Source organism: Nyctereutes procyonoides, unplaced genomic scaffold (assembly GCF_905146905.1).
Source record: "Nyctereutes procyonoides isolate TBG_1078 unplaced genomic scaffold, NYPRO_anot_genome, whole genome shotgun sequence".
NCBI lineage: Eukaryota > Metazoa > Chordata > Mammalia > Carnivora > Canidae > Nyctereutes > Nyctereutes procyonoides.
Genome location: NW_026575136.1, coordinates 13,210,368 through 13,223,748, shown reverse-complemented (window position 1 = coordinate 13,223,748; position 13,381 = coordinate 13,210,368).

Sequence of the window (13,381 nt, the reverse complement as noted above, 5' to 3'; positions counted from 1 at the left end):
AAGATCATTAAGATTGCTCTAAATTTATATGTTTGAACTTATGTAATAACAGATTTTGATGTTAATTGAACTTGCTTTCCATTTAAAAACTCTGTCTTACAAGCAAAAATCTACCACAGGCAATTACTTCTAATCATAGTTTTTCTTGTAGTTTGTAGTATCTAGGTTTTTAAAATTTTCCTCAATAAACTGGTAACAAATTATTATTTTGAGCAATTCACAACTTGGTAATTTAAATTTTTTCTATGGCATTTATCAAGAAGAATTCCATTTGCTACTGCCAAGCAGTGTCATGTTCTCCGATAGATCTTGGCCAGCCAAGGGAGTGCTTAGGTAAATTGTCTCATCTAACACCACAACCCTGCAGTTCATAGTAGAAGATGAAAACTGAAATCATAAAATAAAGGCTCAAAAGGGAGTCGGCTCGCTCTGGGAATGCTTTTGGACCGTAGCAGGTATTATAAGTTACCACACCAATAAGGAATGATTCTTGCTGAATGAAATAGTTCCCTGATGTGTCTCCTAAATTCCTCCTATTGCACTTTATTGTGCATTTCCTCCCATTTAATCCTCAGTAAAAAAAAATGAAGTTCCTTGTTAGAAGAGATGAAGAGTGTCTAGTCACCAACCCTTAAATAAGAAATTTTCATAGGCCCGATGATAGGTATTGTATATACTCTAAACATCTTCTTCTCTGTAATAAAGAATCTCACTTCTCTGCATCTTTCCTCATCTCCTCTCCTAATTCATTCTGAGAATTGGAAAGAACAACAGATAAGGAGTTAACAGTTAAGGCTCTCGTCACAATTCTATCACAGATTAACTGTATACCTTTGGATAAAATATTTCAACCTTCTGAGATTCATCATCAGTGAAATGTGGAGTTTGGATACAGTTATCTCTGACTTTTCATTTATCTCTAAAACCCAATTTCTGATGCTTCCCTAAAATCTATCTAGTTCTTCCACGTTAATTAGGGAAGCCGCAACTGGACACAACATGCTGGTGCTAAGTATAGAAGTTAGATCAAATCCTAGTCTCACAATATTTTTAAATTATTGGATGTAAGTGGTGAAAGAATCATTTTATTATCCATGTTAACCTCAAGACCTTTTTTCCTACTGATCTTTGTCATCCTTACTAGCTTTGAATTTTTTTAGCTCTGTTTTTTTTTTAAGATTTTATTTTATTTATTCATGAGAGACACACAGAGAGAGAGGCAGAGACACAGGCAGAGGGAGAAGCAGGCTCCCTGCAGGGAGACCAATGCGGGGACTCGATCCCAGGACTCCAGAATCATGCCCTGGGCCGAAGGTGGCGCTAAACCATTGAGCCAACCAGGGATCCCCTTTAGCTCTGTTTTTAAGTGTATCAGCTAAAGACATATCTAATTAACATTCATTTTGTTTGCTACTGATTATTTCTCCAACATATTATTTTATTTTTATAATCTGGTCAACCACGGACTAAACAACCTTTCCACCTGGCAGTACATCATTTACCTCCTTAATTATTATTCTCACAAATCACAAGGAAAATATTTAGCAGTATCAGGGCTGGCGTTGGCCCCAGAGCAGTACCACCAATGTTGACACAGATCTTCTGATAAGTCCTCTCTGCAAAATGACCAGAAGTTGTGTGATCCACCCTAGCCTATCTTCCCAATAGACTTATTTTCCATTTCCCTATTTACTTTATTTAGTATATATATTTTGTATATACTACTTCTGTTGCAAGATAAGAGAAGCAGTCTAAGCTGAAAGGATGACACCTGGGAATCTATTTAGATAATATATGACAAAAGGAAACCTAGCATGGAAGGAAAAAGAAAAAACAATGGATATATTATAGCAAATGAACTATATCAATTACTATATTAAATGTGATTGTATTAAAATTTTCAATGAAAAATAGAGATTATCAGAATGAATAATGTAAGACTGAAATGTGTGTTGCCATATGAATACACTTTAAATATAGGGCACAGACAATTTAAAAGTAAAAAGAAAAATATACACTATTTAAACATAAGTCATAAGAAAGCTAGTGTAATTGCATTTCTGTCAGACAAAGTAGACTTCAAACAAGAAGTATTGTCCAAGGTAAAGAGGGATATTTTATGGTGATAAAATATTGAATGTATCAACCAACATGACAATTTTGAACATAAGATACCTAATAACGGAGCTTTAAAGTACATAAAACAAAAACTGACAAAATGAAATGGGGAAAGAGATAAATTCACAATTACCACTAGAAACTTTAATAGGCAACTCTCAGAAATTGATAGAACAAATAGATTTTTAAAAATCAACAGCAAAATAAGATTTGAACAGCCAACCAGTGAACTGATTGACTTTTATAGAATACTACATCTGACAGCTGTGGAATATACATTCTCTTTAAGCACACATGGAATATTAAAGAAAAAAACCAACGTGCTAGTCTATCAAAAGCCATCAATAAATTTTAAAGGATTGAAATCACAGAGTATTTTTTCAATCTGACCCCAACAAGTTTATATTAGAAATCAGTAACAAAAAAATCAATAGATTCCTCCAAATATTTGGATATTAAACAACATATTTCTTACTCACCCATTGGTTAAAGAAGAAATCACGAGGAGTTAGAAAATACTTTGAACAGAACAATAAAAAGCACAAATTTTTGTGCTTGAAAGAAATTGAAATTTGTAAGATGCAGCTAAGAACATGTTTAAAAGGAAATTTATAGCTTTAGCTGCTTATATTAGAAAAACAATAAAAGTCTAAAATTTACTGCACTTTAAAGTTATAGAAAAAGGGGCACCTGCATGGCTCAGTCGGTTGGGCATCTGACTCTTGATTTGGCTCAGGTCATGATCTCAGGGTTGTGAGACTGAGCCCCATATAAGAAAATTAACACATTTGGAAGAATCAAACGTTGATTTTTCTAAAAAACTAATAGGATTGATAGACTCCTATTAAAACTAATCAAAAAATTTGTAAAAATGCTAAAATCAAGAATGAAAGAGGGACCATCACCACGGATCCTTAGAAAGAAAACAAGAAAATTCTATGAACAGCTGTATGGCAACAATTTTGACAACACAGATGAAATGGAAAAATTCCCTGACAAATATTATTTCCAAAATGGATGCAAGAAGACATATAACATGAATAAAAGTGTCTACGTCAGAGAAATTGAATTTGTAATTAAGAATTTCCGACAAAGAAAATTCCTGCTTCAGACACCTGGCTCAGGGTAAATTCTTTTTTTTTTTTTTTTTTATATAAAGTTTGTTTTTTTTTTTAAATCTTTTTATTTTTATTTTTATTTATTTATGATAGTCACACACACAGAGAGAGAGAGAGAGAGAGAAGAGAGAGAAGCAGGCTCCATGCATCGGGAGCCCGATGTGGGATTCGATCCCGGGTCGCCAGGATCGCGCCCTGGGCCAAAGACAGGCGCCAAACCGCTGCGCCACCCAGGGATCCCTCAGGGTAAATTCTATCAAATATTTAAAAGAAGAAAGAATGTTACACAAAACTTTTTGAAAAATAAGGGGGCAGGGATGCATCCCAATGTGTTTTATGAGGCCAGATTAACCTTATAACTGAAATTTTAAAATGACACTATAAGAAAAGAAATTACAGACCAATATTCCTCACAAACACACATACCCACACAAAACCTTAACAAATTTAACAATATATTAAAATGATAATGCATTATAAGCAAATAGAGCTCATCAAAAGAATCTGATAATCGGTTTAATATTTAAACATCTATCAGCTGAAATCACTGTATTAAAATAAATGAGAAACTCTCCCAATACTTTCAATAGGTATAAAAAAAGCATTTGACAAAACCCAGCAAACTCTCAGCAAACCATGAACAGAATTAAATTCCTTAAAATGATAAAGGACATTTATGAAAAACCTGTAGCTAATATCACACTTAATGGAGAAATATTGAACACTTTCCACCAAGGCAAACATCAGGCTAAGGATGTTTACTTTCACCAACCCTACCTGATATTGTATTGATTCTAAGAAAAACTTAAACTATCTTTATTTCAGACAATAGGATTTTGTGTGAAGAGAATCCTAAGGAATTTAGCAAAAATCAAAAACAACCCCCAAAACCAAAACCAAAAACCTATGAAATGTAATAAACGATCATGTGATTTCAACAAGGTCACAAGATTTAAGATTGGTATACAAAAAAATCAATTCTGTTTCTATATACTAGCAATAGAAGGTCAGAAATAAACATTTCAAAATGATACAAAAATACATGCTTAGGAATACATATAATATGTGCAAGACCCACACTTTGAAAAATACAAAATACTGCTGAGAAAATTAAAAACCTAAAAAATGGAGAGGTGAGCCAGATTCCTGTATCAGAAGACTGAATATTGCTAAGATCCCAATTCTCCCTGTATTTACCGATAGCTTCAAAGCAACTGCAATCACATACCCAGCAAGTTTTTTTTTTTTTTTGACAAGCTGAAACTAAAATTGATACTGAAAATGTAAAGGGCCTACAATAATTGAGACAAAATTCCAATAGTAGAATAAATTGGAGAATTTTTACTATATGATCAAGAGTTCATATAAAGTTATAGCTGAGAGTATGGGTTTTATCTAAGAATAGATGACAGATATGTGGAATGATATGGAGAGTACAGAAATAGACTGTACATTTATGATCAAAATATTTTTTACAAAGAAGTCAATGAAATTTAATAGTAAAATAATTTTCCCCGATGAAAAGTGCTAGATTCATATATATATTTTTTACACTATACACAAAGATTAACTGGAAAAGGATTACAGACCTAAGGCAGAAACTAAAAACAAAGTCTACAAAGAGAACAGCTGGAGAGTATCTTTGTGAAGTTGGGGTAGGAAAATATTTACAAACAGATGGCAAAAAGGGGAAAAAAATGATACACAAAACTTACCAAAATTCAAAAGACACTGTTACAGAAATGAAACAGTAAATCACAGGCTGGGATAAAATTTTCACAGTACACACACCTGACAAATAACTTACACAGGAGAATATTTTTTAAAACTACAAATCAACAGTAAAAAGATTAATACTCAAGAAAAAATTGGGTAAAAGTTTTGCACAGATATTTCAGAAAGACAATATACAAATTCCCAACAGACATATGAAAACATGGGAAGTACATAAGGGAAATGCAAATTAAAACCACGAAGAGATATCATTGTACTTCCTCATTGTAGATGAGGATGGCTAACAGCAAAATTACCAAATGTCAGGGAAAATGTAGGGCGATGGAATCGCTCGCACATTGCAAATGAGAGAGTAAAATAGTACATCAGCACCAGAGAGCTGCTTGGCAATTTCTCATGAAGTTAAATATGTACTTAACCTTTCACCCAGCAATCCTCTCCTAGGCGTTAATACACACACACCCCTCCTCTGCCAAGGAAAATGTAAGTCCCCAAAAAGCCACGTACAGGAAGGTGCACCGTGACTTTAATCATTTTAATGAGAAATTGGAATGGAGCCAACTTGTCTATTAACAAAAGCATGGGTAAGTCGTGGTAGAGTCGTAGGACGGAATCCTATGCAGCAAGAAAAAGGAGCAAATTGCAAATACACACAATCCCATAGATAAATTAAACTAGATAATATATATAATTATTGCTTAATTATATTAAGCAACATGTAACGTTCCAGGGTAGGCAAAGCTAATCTGTGGGGAGAAAATCGAAACCAGAGTTGCTCCCTTCAGAAGCGAAATTGACTGGAAAAAGAGCTAAGGAAAGTCTCAAAGGCAATGTTTTATATCTTTCTTGGGACATTGATAACATAAGCATATACATTTGTCTAGATTCACTCATCTGTCTACTTCAAGTCTTTTTTTGAAAAAAAAAAAGATTTTATTTCTCTATTCATGAGAAACACACACACAGAGAGAGAGAGGCAGAGACACAGGCAGAGGGAGAAGCTCCCTGCAGGAAGCCTGATGCAGGACTCGATCCCAGAACCCGGGGGTCACGCCCTGGGCTGAAGGCAGGTGCTCAACCCCTGACCCCCCTGGGTGCCCCAAGTCCACTCAAAGTCTATACTTAATACTGTATGTAATTACACCTCCATAAAATAAAGAAAAGAAAGTCCCCAAATCTCTTCGATTCATGTCATCGTGGGCAGGTGTGATATCTGCAGGTACGTTTGCACGTGTGCGTATGAAGAAACCAGGTCATTCGAGCCCGTGGCAATCTTCTCTTCTGCACTGGATTTGAATGGATGTTTCTTAATGCTGTATAAGAGATACTATGGGGACAAGACCTAGAGATTAAACGCCTTATAGGCCCATGAGCACAATGTGTCCTGTAGTTGGATCTGTGAGTAGAAATATAAACGTGCCTGTGGAGGATCCAATTCCTGGAAAGGTGGTCTAAGCGCCCAGAGCCCTACGTTTGGGAGCCAGGTGCTGCAGGCTAATAGAAAGTGGGCAGAGGGATACGTAGTTCTTCCTATTGATTTAAAAAAAGCGATGCAAGTCATGAGCCAGGCCACGCGGGAGCTGCACGCAGTCTCAGAGGCCGTCTAGGTCAGCCTTCTAATTCGACGGCACAGACTCGAGGGTCAGAGAGGCTACACACTGGCAGCCAGTGATAATCAAAATAGCTGTTCTCCCAGCATCCTGTGAAGCCGTTATGCCTGGACGCCTGTCACACCTGTAACGTGTCCGTGATTGCAAAGTAGCGGTGAGTGGACCACCAGAGCCTCCACTCGCCAGTGGAAACATCTCTTTCTGCGTTTGCCCCAAACCTCCAAAGGCTTCCTCTGAGAGACTCGAACCAGATTCAGACCAGCGCGGAAAGTGAGTAGCTAAGGGTCTTTGCCTGAGCCCATGAGCCTCGAGGGCTGGCTCAGGACCGAGAAAGGGTTTCGCTGCAAGGCCCCGCGTTGCCCTCTCTTAAGGCAGCCTTTCCATGGAGCTTTTCAGACCAGGCCGAGGAGGGCAGCGCATCATTGGACTGAGAACCTGCCCCTGTGCCACGAGGTGCGCACAACCGTTCCTTTGCACTTAAGCAGTAATTTCATTGGGCGTTTTAAAACCATCTAAGGATCATTTATATTTTCAACAAGTAAGCAAAATGTTGCTTTCCAGACTGTAACTTCATTGTTGTTACTCCCATGGAATTTGAGAAAACCTAGAGATCATGCTTGTGGCCCAGATCTCCTTTGGCAACGGGGGTCACAGTCGGACGTGCTGTTTATATTTTAATACAGTCTGATTCTCCTCGTCTTAGTGAAGGCCCTTGGGCACTTGTGGGGAGGGGGGGACAGTGGACATCAGGGGCCCTGAGTTAGCCAAACAGTTTGTCCCTCCTTAGTAGAGGACCTCTCCCATTGCACTGGTGCCCAGACATCCCCCTCTAGTACAGAGAGACATTTGCCAGATTAGACCTGCTGCTCCTAAACTCTTGTACATACTCCTCCGAGGCTGCATGAGGGCCCGGGGGGAAGTTCCACTAGCGTCAGTCAGCTCGAGAGGCCTTGGGAAGTTCTGTGGCCCATGGAGCGGCCTACTGAGGCCCACACAACTGCAGAGCTCCTGATTCTCTTTGCTCCAACTCCTCCGACCTGACTTCGCAGCCCCTGACTGAGAAGCACAGGCCAGGTAGCACTCAACACTGCCGTTGAAAATGCAAACTGAGAGCTCCGGGGAGACAGCAAACTGTGAATTTACAAATGTGGGAAGCACCCCTTGGGGAAAATTTCTAAGATGTATTAATTGGGCAACGGCTAGTTAGCTTTTTGGAAAATGAATCAAAGTCGAATGACTTCCATCGTACATCATAATAAATAAACCTCTCTTTAGCGCACTAATATTAGCCTTTCTTTCTAATTCATGCTTTTTAATAAAAATAAATACATTCGTATTTGCCCCCCCCTTTTTTTTTCTTCGTTCACACCAGGCCAAGATTTCCGATGTACTATAAAATTTGGTTTCAAATGTGTTTTGATTGTACGTGAACTGCCATAAATGCCCTGGTGGAGACATGTTCAGAGCCTCCAGTGACCTCGTCTAACACGAAGCTAGAGTCCTCTACGTACCGCTCTTAGACACCTCCCGTGTCATCTAGTGGGGCGGGGAGTGGGGAGAAAGAAGCTCTCCCTGCCTAGTGTAGCTGAGAGTCAACCCGTGTTGAGATGATTTTGTCTGGTTCCGGTACCCCAGGGGCCCCTTCCAGCCGGTTGCGGTGTATTTCCCTAGTCAGGAGTCCCTTGTGCTCACCCATCCTTTAGATCCTAAAACAACACAGCCTTGCTGTGACAGTGTGGAGGCATTTTCAGAGGCCCTGTGGAGGCTGTTAGTCAGAACAATGTATACTGGCATAAATCCTCAGTAAATATTTATTAAGATCAATGGCTACACACAATGTGCTGATGGTAGCCTTTTGCTCAGACTTAACATTAAGATGAATCGTAATTGATGTGTTGAGGCCCCCTCTCTGCTCTTAAAGCACAAGACAGGTTTTATTTTCCATATGACTTATACATCGTGTTAGTTACCAGACATTGCATCATGACGCTTACACAGTCATTTAACCTATGGCCGGTCTGCAGTGGTTTGGTGACAGTGATGTGACCTACAGAAACGTCTTGGAGAAGGGCCAGGATCAGACTGTGGTGAGTCATCTGACCTCTACTTAGGTGGCCCAGTTGAAGGCGCTAACAGTTAGTTCATAATCACATTCAACGACACTCAGTACGAGCCAGCATTATAAAAAGCAGTGCCTTTCATAGAAGGTTCCTTGGAGGTTGTAGTGGAGAAGGAGGGAACAGAGGACCCACAAGACTAGCAAGAGTTTATAGAAGACAAGACTCTTGCTGGCCAGGCATGAAAGAGTAATTTTCTTTCCCTCATCTATGCTTTCAAAAATTAGTGGTTGCAGGATCTTATCTGGACCTGCATTATCTTAGATATTCTTGAACATTATTTTGAGCACTTGGGGATGCCCTCTTCCCTTACACAGGTGTCCTTCAAAGGAAAGAATAAGATCTGGGGTTTTAATTTATAGCCAGATATAAAGAAAATTTAACTGGAAGGATCTTTTAGGGTAAGAACCTAAACTATTTTCAATAATTAATTGAAAGCAAAGAAAATTATTTTGCTCCCATTTCTGCAACAAAATGGAAGAACTGATATTGTCATAGAGTCTATAGTCCTTAGCACGTAAGCCAAGAACTCTCTGGTAAGTGCTACCCCTCCAGATGAGAATATAATCTAAGGCACTGAATCTGCTCTGCTGCAGTCAAGTTGGTAGGGTCAGAAAGGAAATGTGTCCTCTCTAAAATCTGGGTTAGAGCAGCCATTCTCAGAGTCTAGGTCTGGAATCCCTGGTGATCCATTGTAAGCCTTGTTCACGCATCATGGGTCATTCAAGTTCTAAGAAGACTCCTCTAGGGTATGCAACTTTTAAGTAAATACTACAGACAGAGTAGAAGACCTGACGTCGCTTTATAGGCTTGTCATCAAAATGATTGTAATTTGGCTGTTAATTCCAGGTGTAGCATCCCAGAGAACACCTGCGGCTTTTCTTCTTGGTCGGTAGTGGGTGCATTGGTCTTATTTATGACAGTAGTAGCCCTCCACCCCATCCTACATTGAAAGCTACTACTGTCGAGCAATATCTGCAATTTAAGGTCAAATGCTTTGAAACCTAACCTGTGTCTTGGTCTTTGCCTGAGCTAATGAATCCATTCAGTTCAACCTGGCCAATCATTTTGTTTCCTCACGTTGAGTTCAGTGTTTTTTGTTTTCAAGGTTAAGCTAACAATCACTGTCTTTTCTTTAAACAAACAGGAACCTCAACTACATTTTCATTTTTTTTTAAATTTTTATTTATTTATGATAGTCACAGAGAGAGAGAGAGAGAGGCAGAGACACAGGCAGAGGGAGAAGCAGGCTCCATGCCCCGGGAGCCCGACGTGGGATTCGATCCCAGGTCTCCAGGATCTCGCCCTGGGCCAAAGGCAGGCGCCAAACCGCTGTGCCACCCAGGGATCCCCTACATTTTCATTTTCTTATTTCTTTTCTCTCTCTCTCTCTCTCTCTATTTTTATTTTTATTATTTATTTATTTATTTATTTATTTATTTATTTATTTATTTATTTATTTTTAGCGTTTCATCGTAGGGGGCAAGAATTTTCACAAAGGATATTTCCAGAAACTCGACAGGACCTTTCTGACTCCATCTTTTAAGTCTTGGATTAAGATATTGGATGCCACTTGACCACGTACGGAGCCCTGAGTACCCTGGCTGTGTAAATCTCATCAGATTAGCTATGCGGCCCTGGCAGTCTCTGAAAGAAGGCCTGATCTGTGCTCGGTAATAATCTTTGCTTTTCTCCCAATACTCCTAGGATGCAGGAAAAGGTGTATCTTTGGAGTGTACTATGTGCTTTTCAAAGAGAACAAGTTATAAAGCACTCCTTTTTAAAATCTTTTCTTGGGGATCCCTGGGTGGTGCAGCGGTTTGGCACCTGCCTTTGGCCCAGGGTGCGATCCTGGAGACCCGGGATCGAATCCCACGTCGGGCTCCCGGTGCATGGAACCTGCTTCTCCCTCTGCCTGTGTCTCTGCCTCTCTCTCTCTCTCTCTCTGTGACTATCATAAATATAAATAAATAAATAAATAAATAAATAAATAAATAAATAAATAAATAAAATCTTTTCTTAGGGAGGTTCCTTAATTTTTTTTTTTCCTATTGCACTGATCAACTAATATAAAGTATATATGGATGTTTAGTATATTAAGGAATCAATGAATCTCATAATCCTGTATTAACCCCTTTATGTGTTGATCTTTTTGTTTCCCCTAGGAAATCCTGAACTGTAAAATAAAGAAATGCCATCAGGAATCAAAGACTCTGAAGTTTGGAAGGAGCAGTTGGGAAGGATTATGGGTGCCCGATAACATACAAAACTAAAATTATGAGGTCCTGGTCTCGGAAGGGTGCAATGTCTTTGTCGAATGTGCTATAAAGAGAGAAAAGGATGATCAATTGGGCAATCACTTATTATTCAACATTCACACAGCTGTGTCATTTCCTGTTGGCCAAAGGGTGAGAGCTAAGTCTACACAGCAGCAGTAAATCACATTAGCAGTCAGCATTAATGAGGAAAAACAAGATCAGATTCTGCAACCCAACTGGAATACCCTTACCAAACAGACTACACAGCTTACTGCAATGCCCTTGACAGGGCACTCAGCCCCAATTTTAAGAGGAAATAAAGATAAAGACTGTCTTCCAAGAGAACAAATTCTTCCCAGACAACAAATTCAATCCACCGAGTTTTTTTTATGAACCTTTCCTCAATTCCTCTTAAAAAAAAAAAATGCATCCCATTCTGTTGATGTTACATCAGGCCAGCTGAGTGACTATGACAAAGAAGAGACAACCTCAGGACAGAGTGTATACATCCTGCCCTTGTTTTCATATTGAACTTCAGGTATCTGAAGCTGTTGCATACCCACCATCTTACCAAACTCTTGAAGAGAACACCCATGACTCCTCTCCCTATTTTCTGACACGGTGTCTACGAAGTCATCCTGCATGTTTCCTTGCATCTCTGTCACCCTCCTGCTCCACTGCTGATGCCCAAGAGGGGTCTGGGCTTCCTCCTCACGGGGCACTTGCTCCTTGGAACACGTCTGCTGGAGTCAGAAAAGAGGCAGCAACCATGAATAAACAACTCGGAGCTGCCTCACAATGTCGCACCGCGAGCCGGGGGCTCCATGAACACAGGGGACCTAGAGTCTTGGTGTCTGTGGTGTGTTTCCAAAGAAGAATGTTTGAAAATACAGGGCACGTGATTTTCAAGCAGCCTTATCTTGCAACTTGAAGGAGGCAGATGTCCTCATTCTCTTGTAAGGATGAAACAGGGAAATCACTGGGTCATGTTTGCCAGGGGGCACGCGGCACGTTGGTGTGACCCGGACCGGACCCAGGCCGGCCTACTCGCCAGGCCCGGCACAAACCCTTTCTTTGTGTCCCATGAAAGGTAGTTCCTGTGGGAGGGGTGGCTTCCCTGCAATTAAGAGCAAGGGTTGTTGACCGTAAAGGAAGGAATTCTTAAGCTCACACCTCTCAGGACAATGGAATGCTGACCCCACGTGGGTTATCAGCCAGTGTATTTTGGAATCTTCACTATGTTTTCTCTGCCTTGAATTTAGAGGTTAGGTAGGGAAAGGAGAGCATAATGGGAAAACAAACAGGAAAGGTCAGAAAAAGGAGGACAGTAGGTAATGTATGATCCCTCCATGGGGCTTCACATCCTCCAGATGAATGTTTTGCTTCAGGGGAAAACTTTCACCACAGTCTAAAAGTTAAGCCTTTTCCAGGACTTTAGATTCCATTTAGATCTGAAAATCGCATTGAGGATGAGCAGTTACATCATCGTCTTACAGGTAGTGAAGTGACAGGTGCAGACCTAAACGTGGAGCCATTCATTCATTCATTCATTCGGGTAGTCCTGTCATGTCACCCCCCAGCTTTCTGTCCTCCTATGGCTCCAGTGGGAGCCAGGCCCTGGCTCTACTCCCCACCCACTTATCGTACCATCTTGTTTTTTCTCCCTGGAGCTTGCACAGGCCTTCTTATTTGCGTACTTCCTCCCTTACGGTCTGTCCCTGGTCTGGAGCATGTGCCTGGTGAGAACAGCAAACAGGTCCGGCCTCTTTGCTGTTACACCTACAGCTCCTGGAAGTGTGCCTGGCATATAGCAGGTGTTTACTAAATATTTGTTGAACTAAATCCTAAATTATTTTTTTTTAAGTACTGAATATCTATGACACACTGAGTTCCAGAGATCCGGAGAAGAAGAGGAAAGACCTCTTGCTCTAATGACACTTGGAGACCCGGAACATCCGGCAGGTGGTTTCCTCCTCTATTACGCGGCCGTTAAATTTCACTCAGCAACTGGCAGGTTCCTGGAGACTCAGGTCACCTGGTTTCCAAAAATAGTCCTCCACTGTGATTTCCGATTAGGGCTCTCATGTTGCCTGGGATAGACCTTGTTTACAACTGCTGTTCTGACATAATCATTAGTAGTACCTTTTTTTTTTTTCTCTCAAAAGTACCCAGTTGATATGACAAATTACATGCCTATTCACTGTCAGCCAAACACTAATAATTCATAATTATTGCTAGTTAGGGTGGCTTAACTGCATAGACCATGTCAATACCGTAATACGGAAGTTCACATCCTATCTCTAGAAAAGGGCAACTTTTTAAGTTAAGAATCCGAAAGAAGGGTGGACCTCTTCTCCCCGTACTAATTAAGGAGTCCGCCAATGAGGCTAGTATTTCCCGAGGTATGTTCAATAATTCCAAGACAT